The 12,442-nt window shown below is 37.9% G+C and overlaps 1 protein-coding gene across 2 annotated transcripts in view; it reads left to right on the plus strand.

Moving 5' to 3' along the window:
• The first annotated feature begins 4,994 nt into the window (after positions 1–4,994).
• Positions 4,995–12,442, plus strand: part of 14-3-3zeta (tyrosine 3-monooxygenase/tryptophan 5-monooxygenase activation protein zeta) — a 78,621-nt gene continuing 71,173 nt past the window's right edge. For both annotated transcript variants that reach the window (XM_071673268.1, XM_071673269.1), the window contains exon 1: positions 4,995–5,130. The gene's annotated coding sequence lies outside the window, so the exon portion shown is untranslated. The remainder of the gene's footprint in view (positions 5,131–12,442) is intronic.

Below are 12,442 nucleotides of genomic sequence, written 5' to 3' on the forward strand. Positions count from 1 at the left end.
ACTTCATACTTGCCCCTCTTTCCAAAACTCTTGCATTTACCTCCATAACAACCCCATCCATAAACAAATTAAACAACCATGGAGACATCACACACCCCTGCCGCAAACCTACATTCACTGAGAACCAATCACTTTCCTCTCTTCCTACACGTACACATGCCTTACATCCTCGATAAAAACTTTTCACTGCTTCTAACAACTTTCCTCCCACACCATATATTCTTAATACCTTCCACAGAGCATCTCTATCAACTCTATCATATGCCTTCTCCAGATCCATAAATGCTACATACAAATCCATTTGCTTTTCTAAGTATTTCTCACATACATTCTTCAAAGCAAACACCTGATCCACACATCCTCTACCACTTCTGAAACCACACTGCTCTTCCCCAATCTGATGCTCTGTACATGCCTTCACCCTCTCAATCAATACCCTCCCATATAATTTACCAGGAATACTCAACAAACTTATACCTCTGTAATTTGAGCACTCACTCTTATCCCCTTTGCCTTTGTACAATGGCACTATGCACGCATTCCGCCAATCCTCAGGCACCTCACCATGAGTCATACATACATTAAATAACCTTACCAACCAGTCAACAATACAGTCACCCTCTTTTTTAATAAATTCCACTGCAATACCATCCAAACCTGCTGCCTTGCCGGCTTTCATCTTCCGCAAAGCTTTCACTACCTCTTCTCTGTTTACCAAATCATTTTCCCTAACCCTCTCACTTTGCACACCACCTCGACCAAAACACCCTATATCTGCCACTGTATCATCAAACACATTCAACAAACCTTGAAAATACTCACTCCATCTCCTTCTCACATCACCACTACTTGTTATCACCTCCCCATTTGCGCCCTTCACTGAAGTTCCCATTTGCTCCCTTGTCTTACGCACTTTATGTACCTCCTTCCAGAACATCTTTTTATTCTCCCTAAAATTTAATGATACTCTCTCACCCAACTCTCATTTGCCCTTTTTTTCACCTCTTGCACCTTTCTCTTGACCTCCTGTCTCTTTCTTTTATACATCTCCCACTCAATTGCATTTTTTCCCAGCAAAAATCGTCCAAATGCCTCTCTCTTCTCTTTCACTAATACTCTTACTTCTTCATCCCACCACTCACTACCCTTTCTAATCAACCCACCTCCCACTCTTCTCATGCCACAAGCATCTTTTGCGCAATCCATCACTGATTCCCTAAATACATCCCATTCCTCCCCCACTCCCCTTACTTCCACTGTTCTCACCTTTTTCCATTCTGTACTCAGTCTCTCCTGGTACTTCCTCACACAGGTCTCCTTCCCAAGCTCACTTACTCTCACCACCCTCTTCACCCCAACATTCACTCTTCTTTTCTGAAAACCCATACAAATCTTCACCTTAGCCTCCACAAGATAATGATCAGACATCCCTCCAGTTGCACCTCTCAGCACATTAACATCCAAAAGTCTCTCTTTCGCACGCCTGTCAATTAACACGTAATCCAGTAACGCTCTCTGGCCATCTCTCCTACTTACATAAGTATACTTATGTATATCTCGCTTTTTAAACCAGGTATTCCCAATCATCAGTCCTTTTTCAGCACATAAATCTACAAGCTCTTCACCATTTCCATTTACAACACTGAACACCCCATGTATACCAATTATTCCCTCAACTGCCACATTACTCACCTTTGCATTCAAATCACCCATCACTATAACCCGGTCTCGTGCATCAAAACCACTAACACACTCATTCAGCTGCTCCCAAAACACTTGCCTCTCTTGATCTTTCTTCTCATGCCCAGGTGCATATGCACCAATAATCACCCACCTCTCTCCATCAACTTTCAGTTTTACCCATATTAATCGAGAATTTACTTTCTTACACTCTATCACATACTCCCACAACTCCTGTTTCAGGAGTATTGCTACTCCTTCCCTTGCTCTTGTCCTCTCACTAACCCCTGACTTTACTCCCCAGACATTCCCAAACCATATATCTGTTTCCCATTTTAGAAAGTTAAAAAAATACAAGGAGGGGAGGATTTCTGGCCCCCCGCTCCCGTCCCCTCTAGTCGCTTTCTACGACACGCGAGGAATGCGTGGGAAGTATTCTTTCACCCCTATCCCCAGGGATGATATACATATATATATACACATACACACACATGGACAATGACATGTTTACCAAATGGCGTCCTAGCTTCGCCTCTTCGATGTATATCAATTGACTGTTATAGTTCTCTCTTTTGTCTCCCCTGATGATGTGATTATTACACGAAAGTGCACTTGGGAACTTTTCGTGTTTCATTTTCCCCGTGGACTCATAGGAATATCTTGATCACGCGCAAAATTGTGATCCTTTCCTATATATATATATATATATATATATATATATATATATATATATATATATGTAAGGCATGTGTACGTGTAGGAAGAGAGGAAAGTGATTGGTTCTCAGTGAATGTAGGTTTGCGGCAGGGGTGTGTGAGGTCTCCATGGTTGTTTAATTTGTTTATGGATGGGGTTGTTAGGGAGGTGAATGCAAGAGTTTTGGAAAGAGGGGCAAGTATGAAGTCTGTTGGGGATGAGAGAGCTTGGGAAGTGAGTCAGTTGTTGTTCGCTGATGATAAAGCGCTGGTGGCTGATTCATGTGAGAAACTGCAGAAGCTGGTGACTGAGTTTGGTAAAGTGTGTGAAAGAAGAAAGTTAAGAGTAAATGTGAATAAAAGCAAGGTTATTAGGTACAGTAGGGTTGAGGGTCAAGGCAATTGGGAGGTAAGTTTGAATGGAGAAAAACTGGAGGAAGTAAAGTGTTTTAGATATCTGGGGGTGGATCTGGCAGCGGATGGAACCATGGAAGCGGAAGTGGATCATAGGGTGGGGGAGGAGGCGAAAATCCTGGGAGCCTTGAAGAATGTGTGGAAGTCGAGAACATTATCTCGGAAAGCAAAAATGGGTATGTTTGAAGGAATAGTGGTTCCAACAATGTTGTATGGTTGCGAGGCGTGGGCTATGTATAGAGTGGTGCGCAGGAGGGTGGATGTGCTGGAAATGAGATGTTTGAGGACAATGTGTGGTGTGAGGTGGTTTGATCGAGTAAGTAACGTAAGGGTAAGAGAGATGTGTGGAAATAAAAAGAGCGTGGTTGAGAGAGCAGAAGAGGGTGTTTTGAAATGGTTTGGGCACATGGAGAGAATGAGTGAGGAAAGATTGACCAAGAGGATATATGTGTCGGAGGTGGAGGGAACGAGGAGAAGAGGGAGACCAAATTGGAGGTGGAAAGATGGAGTGAAAAAGATTTTGTGTGATCGGGGCCTGAACATGCAGGAGGGTGAAAGGAGGGCAAGGAATAGAGTGAATTGGAGCGATGTGGTATACCGGGGTTGACGTGCTGTCAGTGGATTGAATCAGGGTATGTGGAGCGTCTGGGGTAAACCATGGAAAGATGTGTAGGTATATATATTTGCGTGTGTGGACGTGTATGTATATAAATGTGTATGGGGGTGGGTTGAGCCATTTCTTTCGTCTGTTTCCTTGCGCTACCTCGCAAACGCGGGAGACAGCGGCAAAGAAATATATATATATATATATATATATATATATATATATATATATATATATATATATATATATATATTATCCCTAGGGATAGGGGATTAAGAATACTTCCCACGTATTCCCTGCGTGTCGTAGAAGGCGACTAAAAGGGGAGGGAGCGGGGGGCTGGAAATCCTCCCCTCTCTTTTTTTTTTTTTAATTTTCGAAAAGAAGGAACAGAGGGGGCCAGGTGAGGATATTCCAAAAAAGGCACAGTCCTCTGTTCTTAGCGCTACCTCGCTAACGCGGGAAATGGCGAATAGTTTAAAAGAAAGATATATATATATATATATATATATATATATATATATATATATATATATATATATATATATATATATATATATATATATATATATATATATATATATATATATATATATATATATATATATATATATATATATATATATATATATATATATATATGTGTGTGTGTGTGTGTGTGTGTGTGTGTGTGTGTGTGCCGACCTAACTCCTCCCTACTAACTTACATCCACCAAATATTAGCCTCCCGTCTAGTATATTGTAGTTCCTGGGGAATGAAAGTAAAGTATACATATTCCTTCATATATCAGTAAATCCTTTTTTGCATATCGTGAGTGAAAAGATCTTCATAGAATACATCATGTCACGTGACATCCCATTAGTAATTTTTCTAATGACTCGAAAGACAAGGAACTACAAATTCATTTACTCTGATTCATTGCTTGGGAAAGTTGATTCTATTCACGGTACTTCACGTAAGCAATCAAATGGTCTTATGCGTTCATGAAAGTTTTGTAGCTATTGGCTGCAAGCCACGGTAGGGTAAATAAAAGAAATAAAGGGGACGAGGGAAATTGTTAAGATTGTTGTCCGAATAACCCGTTACATGTAACCAAATTCATAGCACATCTTAGGAAAGTAGTTTTCCACGACAGTCGTGTAACGGTTAGCAATAAGAAATGACATCTTTTCATGTATAGTCAATTACGATGAACGATATATATATTTTCTGTCTATTTTACGTGGATATTGCATACAGTCTGATAAAAACAGAATCTCCCGCCTTCTGGTGCGCACGCGCAGGTGCTGTAGTATTTTGTATACATTACACTTCAGCTAATGAAATCTTTTAAACGATATTTTTGAAATTGAAATATTTTGAATTTTATCTTCATTTTTCTATATGAAACTAGTAAGGTTGATTATTTCACAAATAGATAAATCAATAAACATGAGTATGGAATAGTTTCATGAATATAATAGACAAAAATCTAAATCTTTTTTATATGGAAATAAACATATATTACTGTGATAAGAAATGAAAAAAATCACAAATTGTTTTCTAATTTTATTGTAAATTGTAAGAATTAAAAGTTAGGTTGGGAGCTCATTTGAAGGGTGGAGTCCGTGGGCGACCAATGAGAACCCCGTAGACCGGGAAGATTCCAGTCGTCAAGAGGGTTTGGTAGTGAGTGGGTCGCTCTACCCTGGGATATACTTTATATTTGTGTAAATAGCACCTATTTTATAAAACAGGTAAGACTGAACTTCTCTTGTTCTTGCCATAGTATAGAGTTGATGATAAAATGGTTTGTGGGTTTCTTAATACATTTTCAGCAGCTTGGAAAGTTCAGGTAGGTGTGGCAGGGGTCGGCAGCCGGCGAGGGACTATGCCGGTACTCGTACCCATATCTTGATATATTACGTAACTTGGAGAAATTCTTGTCTATTAGTACATTACTATTACGAAATTGATTATGTAAAAGTGTATTTTGCTGGAGGTTGTGGGCGTGGCGCGGGCGGTTGTGGAGGGGAACCATGTGATCGTGGGGAGGGCCAGGCCAGGCACGGCCCAGGCCGCCATGTCTTTTAAGTTGTAGCCATCACAGCTGATCCCCTTTCTGCATGTCCCATGACGAATGGAATAAGCTATTATGCTCGATCACGACGGTACGACTTTTGAATACATTAACGACCATTTGGGATGATGGCGTGGCTTATTTGCGTAATCCTTAAGGGCTGGGTCAAAGGTCACTCCATACCGTGTGAGATAAATGGTTTTGAAAGTCATGGTATGTGTAGCTAATATCTCCAAGCGGCGATAGTTATGCTAGAGGGTAATAGTTCCCTTCGGCAGGTAACGTGGTCGTCAGTAGATGTCTGCAGCGGGAAATGATAGGTAAGGGAATAACGAAAGCTTTAGTTTAGACCAGAGAGCTATGCGGAGTAGATAGATGTACCTAGGGAGGGGCTAGTGAAAAGGCGAACTCTCGGGCAACTACTGCGTTATGTAGGTGTTGCAGGAATTGGAAAGGAAAAATCTGATAAGGCGTTTCACGAATTTATGCGTGGTGATTTGTCATTGGTACGAAGTATGTCGGTTGGAGGATGAGCATTAGTTGTGTTGAATGTGCTCGCAGAGTAGAGCATGAAGGGTGAACGAGATCCAAAGATATTTTTTGGCGGCGTAAGTGGTTATTTAGTCATAATTTCGTCGTAGACAGCAAGTATAGTATAATATATATATTACAAAAGTCTGTTCTAAATGCTTTTGATGCTGGATTTAGAAATAGTTGAAATAGGTATATAATTGTCAAAACTTAAAACTCGTATATCAGTACAATTGCTATCCTTCGGTAGATAAATGTTAAACTACAAATTTAAAATCATAATCATGGATTTGAAAATCCGTTTTTTTTTTTTTTATTATTGGGAGCCAGTTTATGTAGTGTCCCATCCTTAGACTGTTCTAGCAATGTACAGACATTTTTGGCGAGAAAAACAGTAAAGTAGTCTAAGATGAAAATGTTTTTTATGTGGGGCAAAGGGAATGCCTGTTCATGTAAGGAGGGTGAAGGAGAAATACAAAAATGTGTACATAATAAGGGAAACCTTTTTACATGTGGGGAGGATGAAGGGAAAATGTCTAGTTTTTGGGATGGTTAAGGGACATTTTTTGAACATACAGGGGAAGGTGAAGGGAAATCCTGATTACACATGGGGAAGATGAAGGGAAAGCTTCATTACAAGGCAAAATCTCCTTATTCATGGGGAGGGTGAAGGGAAAACCTGTTTGCAGATGGTGGTGACAGGAAAGCATGGTGGCATATGGATGAAGGAAAGACTTAATAAATGTTAAGGCTTGAAGGGAGAACCGGTGTATGTGTGGGGAGGGTGAAGGGAAACCGTTAATATGTTGAGGGTGGGGATGTACCTCTTTATGCATGATGGGGGTGAAGGGGAAAAAACGGAATTCTTATGCCCCACAGTTTATATTTTTTTATATACAGTTGATAATTTTTTTTTAAAGCTCTGCTAGGAACTCATATCCTTGGTTAGGATATTAGTTGATTACATGAGGTTCTTCACAGTAGGATGAATACCGTTGCTTACCAGAAAATCTCTATCGTGTTGAAACTAAAACTTCCTGGAAAACTTAAGGGAAGGGTCCAAGTAAATCTTGAGAGGGCTAAGGGAAAGAAAGAAGGTGAGTGTCCTGCAGATGGCTAACCAAAAACATGCACCTGGCACTTGTTCGAATTCTAGTGATATCTACCCAGTTTGTATTCTGATATTCAAAGGGTCTGATGCCTTAATAAAAAAAAAAGTACTTTCCTGTAGAGAGTAGAAATTTCTAGTATCTTTTTATTTATGTATGCATTCCAGTGAACGGTACCATGCCTCGTAACATTTTATCTGACAATCATATTTGTGCAGATTGGTGAGTTCATATATGTGCATTGATTTAGGGCTAATATGATCCTTCCTGCTCAGGATCAGATTCTTGCATATCTCAAGACATATGAACTTTGGTTACATTGCTAACTAAAGGAAAGAACTTGGAGGCATGTGAAATGCATTATGAATTTTGCAAGTGTGTAAGAATAAAAAGATGGTATCATAGATGGTCTTTAAATGTAAAAAGTGTATTTAATGTCTTAGTATTGTTAAACCCCACTTTTTCCTTATCCCTCATGACCCAAATAAGAAAGAGGCAATGTAGTAAGATATTTTTTTAAGGTTCTAAAGCAAAATTTCGTATCATTTCTTGTATCATTCCTTCTCCCTCATGACCCTAATAAGAAAGAGGCATCGTAGTAAGACATTTTTTTAAGGTTCTAAAGCAAAATTTGGTATTTCTTGTAAGAGTAAACTTGAAGATATCAAACCAATATAAGTGTTCTCGAAACTAGCCTTGCTTTACCTAAATCTGATAAAATTGTAGCTTTCTTCATTAGTGTCAACTGAGGATGTATTGCAGTGCAATTAAACTTACTGCATTATGTCCACAAATATACAATCTCAATTTTACACAATGCTTAACTCGCACAACTTATTCTTCGTAACTAGATTTTCCTGCAGTGAGCGTTATGCGCTAGCCCAGCCTTTTGGTAAAATATCAGGAACATTCAGGCTTGAGCATTAGGAAGATGTTATGTAGTAGTAGCAGTAGTAGTAGTATGAAGGAACATTAGGTGGGAGCATAATGTAGTAGCAGTAGGTTGGAACATTATGTAGACCCAATAGGAAGCAGTAGTTAGTAGGAGCCTTTGCAAACACTGGACTGGAGTTGCCTTCTGCCAGTGGCCTGTTAAGGGTAAAGCATTAAAAGCCAAGAAGTGGCATTGGAGTTGATTTGAGGTTAATGCACTAAAGGCCTAGAAGTTGCGTTGGAGTTTGCTAGTTAGATACACTTCAACCCCCACTCCCCAGAGTTCCATGAGGGAAAGGCATTAGTGATATAGATAGAGCTGAGCATGAATGTAAGCATTATATTTTATTGAATGTAAAGGCGATAATAGTATAAAGATGTAGGGCTGATGTAAGAGTTGCCAAGTTGAAAATCAGAACCTACAGAAACTTCATCTTGTTTGCTCTGCACTCATTTTAACTAGTTAGGTTTTTTGTGGATGATTTTAGAATGTTAGGTTAGATTAACGCATTTGTTTTCATAAGCATAGTCCATATTAACTTTTTTTGATAATTGTAATGCTTGTATGCTCTGCAGCAGTTGTCAGAAACTGTATTATCACTGACCAAAATCAGTAATATCCAGGGCTACTGAAAGTAAAACTAGGGGATATAGGATTAATTTAGTTAAGTTTACTGAAGGGAAATTACATATACATTCCCCATAAATGAAGATATTTGCATGAATTGGGCTAACTTACATGGGTATATAACCATTGAAGAAGTATTAACTTTGAGTTGTTAAAAACTTGATCATGGTCAGAAAATAGTAATAGTGAAAAAGGTTAGCATTTGTTGAATGTTCATAGTAAACTAGTATGTAATGTGACAAGCAATTTTGTGTTCCATGACAATTTATTGATTAATGCTACATTCCGATTTTCTCTTGCTTTTTTGGCTCGTAATTTCAGCAGTCAAGCAGACTTTACAATCAGTGGCTATTGGTCAGCAGGTGAAATAACTTAATTTGGGTTCATTGTGCTTTCATGAGTGTACAGTTACTTTTTTTTTAGCTAGTTTGATTCCTGGAAGATTCAGTGACTGACCTTTTAGCTAACAGTGATGGGGAAGCAGGTGATGTAAATGATTCTGTAGATTATATACTACAAAATATATATGTAATGTAGTCCAGTGCATGTAAGTAATGACATTCCCATTGTGCCCACATTTACGTAATGTTGATAGGAACTACTTTCACCATAGATTTACCAGTTGGAACGGTTGATTAATGGGTTGCATTCTTGCTCTGGAACACAATTACAGGATGGTCTTGCTTGCATTTTTGCTGAAAGATTTACATGCTGAGTGATTGCACCCAAGCATATGTCTTGCAATGGATCAATACTATCACCGTGTGATGGAATGCAGCAAATGCCATTGATGTTAGTGTATTTTAACTGCAGCACTAAAGTTAAGGGTTAATCTCTTCAAATAGCTGTTAGGTTTTCAAGAGGCTCTGTTGATAGCTAGTAGTATTGTATATCATGTGTGTCACATTTTCTTTAACTTTCTCCCCTCCTCACAGGATTGTGGTCATTCAGTTTTTAAAATTATTTCTTGTAAGTTTGTGCCCATAGGTATGTAACTAACAATGCTTTTGGCTTACAACATAAAGCCAAACATTACTGGCATTGATGAAATTTCTTCAATATTAGGAAGTGTGTATTGCCTCAATTACAGATTACCATTTACCTATGTATTAAGACAAGTTTTTCTGTTGTGAAGTTGTTCTCCATTGGTAATGTGTTGTTTTTAGAACCAAGTGAAAGCTGCAGAGCTTGATTTGGAGTATCGTATAATGTACATTTGTAAATGTGATTGTAGAGTGGTTTTTATATAATGAGGAAAATGTGTTTAATCTGCTCAAAGTTAGGTTAGACCTTTCGGAAATTACAACAAACCCATGAAAACTGTCTTATTCTCCTCTGGCTGTAGAGGTTTATAGAAATACCAGCAATGTGGTCTGCTGTTAGGAACTGATGGAGTTGTTGCATGTAGGGAGGTTAGGCAAGGACACATGAAGGATGTCTGGAATATTGAAAATTAATTGGAATTTCGGCATAATAGTTTGGGTAAGGTTTTCATGGATTTCATTGATTTAAAAGTTTTCCTTGAGATTTTTAAGCCATATTGCCCCTTTAATAGTAAAGAATAAAATGTTCAAAATCTTGCTTTGATATTCTCCAAACCCTGTTTTACAACCATTGGAACAAAGTTCATAACCAGAGATAGTAATAATGTATATAATATGGTAGCTAAATTGTTTAATTTCTGGCTTCGTTGATGATATTGTTTGATCTCCAGGTGGCCAACAAATGTATATATAACTTACCATCAATATAGCTATGTATCTTTGATGCCTGTTCCCTCTGGGAACTCGCATTAAGGGGGTGTCCATGGCAGAAGAGTATCATCTGAAAAGTCTTTGCATGCCTAATACATTGGAAATATAATTAAACCATGAAAAGTTCCTAGAATGCTAAAGGAAATGAGAATTTGTGTATAACAAAGATAAAGTATAGCCACTTTACGACATGGCAATTCCTATACATCATGCAACAAGTATTTAAAGAATTTGATGGCTAGGTCATTAGTTTATTTAAAATGAGACTGTAACTACCCAAAACATAACCTAACATTGTTTAAAAGGATTGCAGCAGTTGAAATACAGTTCATACAACTGTTATGGTTCGAATAAGATTTTTCAGTACTTTAGTATTGGCAAGTTAGTTGCCTTCCTTGTAAAGTAAATGATTTCAGCTGGATTTTGATATATGTATGGCAAATTTTTGTAAATATTTGATTATGAATTTTATTTCTATAGTAACAGGATATTTGGGTGATTCCAGACTTTGAAAACTTAAACCTTGGATGAGTTCTCTTAGCCACTTAACCCTACAGTATTGAATATATTTGGAGGAAACATTGTGCTATTAGTTTAGCTAGGTTTAGTGTAGGATTTTTAAATGTTTTATGTGCAAATTTTTGCGAATGGGTTTATTGATCTGGGATTAGTTCGTCAGAATAGACCTTTTTAAAAATGCTTTGAGACCATGGCAATTTTGTTTGTTCTATATCAGAATCTAGGTAACTACATACATGATTACCATGGCCTCTCATTTTGACATTGTATGGTTATACAAATCATTAGAATGGATTAATTAATGTCCAAAAGATGAAACTGAATGTTTAGATAAATGATGTATATTGTACATGGTGAAACTTCTGTAACTTTGAAATTGTACCATGCATTGAGAATAACTAGCTGAGGAGTTATTTAGGGTCTTAAAGTTAAAGCATTGGGATTGAAGGAAAAAAAATTGGAAACATAATGTCTTCAGAACATATTTTGTTTAAATGGAAATTTTAGAAGTGTTATATTCTCGTAACACTAACATGCTAATTATATTTTTGCATTTGGGAAAGTTTCCCCCATTGTGCAAAATTCAGAAATTGCATGCCATAAATGTCCACATGATTTTAAAACTTTATCAGTCTTGTTACAAGGGAACATTGCCCCAGAAACCCCAGGGCTAGCCTTTTTTAGCATAATTCAACCAGGAATAATGTAGCAGATCACATGAAAGGTAATGCATTAAAGCTCTAAGTGGCCCACCCAACAAGGTCCTTTTTTCAGTTTTTTTTCTGACTGGTAAGTTAGGCAGTGATTGTTTTTTTTGTGGTTGATTAGCATCTAGTATTGCAGTAAAGGTGTACCATTTTACCCAAGATTACAATGAACTTCTTTGAGGTGGTGAAAAAGCTTCAGTATGGCTGGATTTAGTACTTTTGTTTTGAATTGACTTAGTATGACCCATTGTGGAGAAAGCATCCAGGAATTGTTCCTAAGAAAAAAAGGTTTAGGTATAGCAGCATGTGGCATATGAAGCAAAATTGATAGTGAAACTGAAGTTAAATGTATGTTGGGAATGGTTTGTGTTCAAGGAAATGGATTTTGTAATGAATTGGTTGGCTACAGTTTGTAGTATGCTGTATGGACTAGGATATTGTAGCTGATATTAATGAATAGAACATAGTATGTTCTGTGATGTAAGGTTCAGGACTATGTGGATGGTATTAGTTTGATAATCATAGTATGTTTTCTTTAGAAAAGATTTATGAAGGCTGCTTGCATTAGCACCTTGTACAGCTACCGTACTTTTGGCAGAGCATACTGATTGCAATATGTTTTAAATGAGTATTCCTTAAAGGTCTATGAATGGTGTATAGTTGTGTCTTATGGTTTGAAGTGTGTTCCAGCCAGGAATGATATTGGAGAGTCGTCTATCCCTCGCAGCCCAGTTGGGCCCAGGCTGCTGGGTTGATTTGTTGATCGACAAAGCTATAGTAAGCCTTGGTCAGCTGACTTGCAATATGT

The sequence above is a fragment of the Panulirus ornatus genome, chromosome 18, assembly GCF_036320965.1.
Source record: "Panulirus ornatus isolate Po-2019 chromosome 18, ASM3632096v1, whole genome shotgun sequence".
In the NCBI taxonomy this organism is placed as follows: domain Eukaryota; kingdom Metazoa; phylum Arthropoda; class Malacostraca; order Decapoda; family Palinuridae; genus Panulirus; species Panulirus ornatus.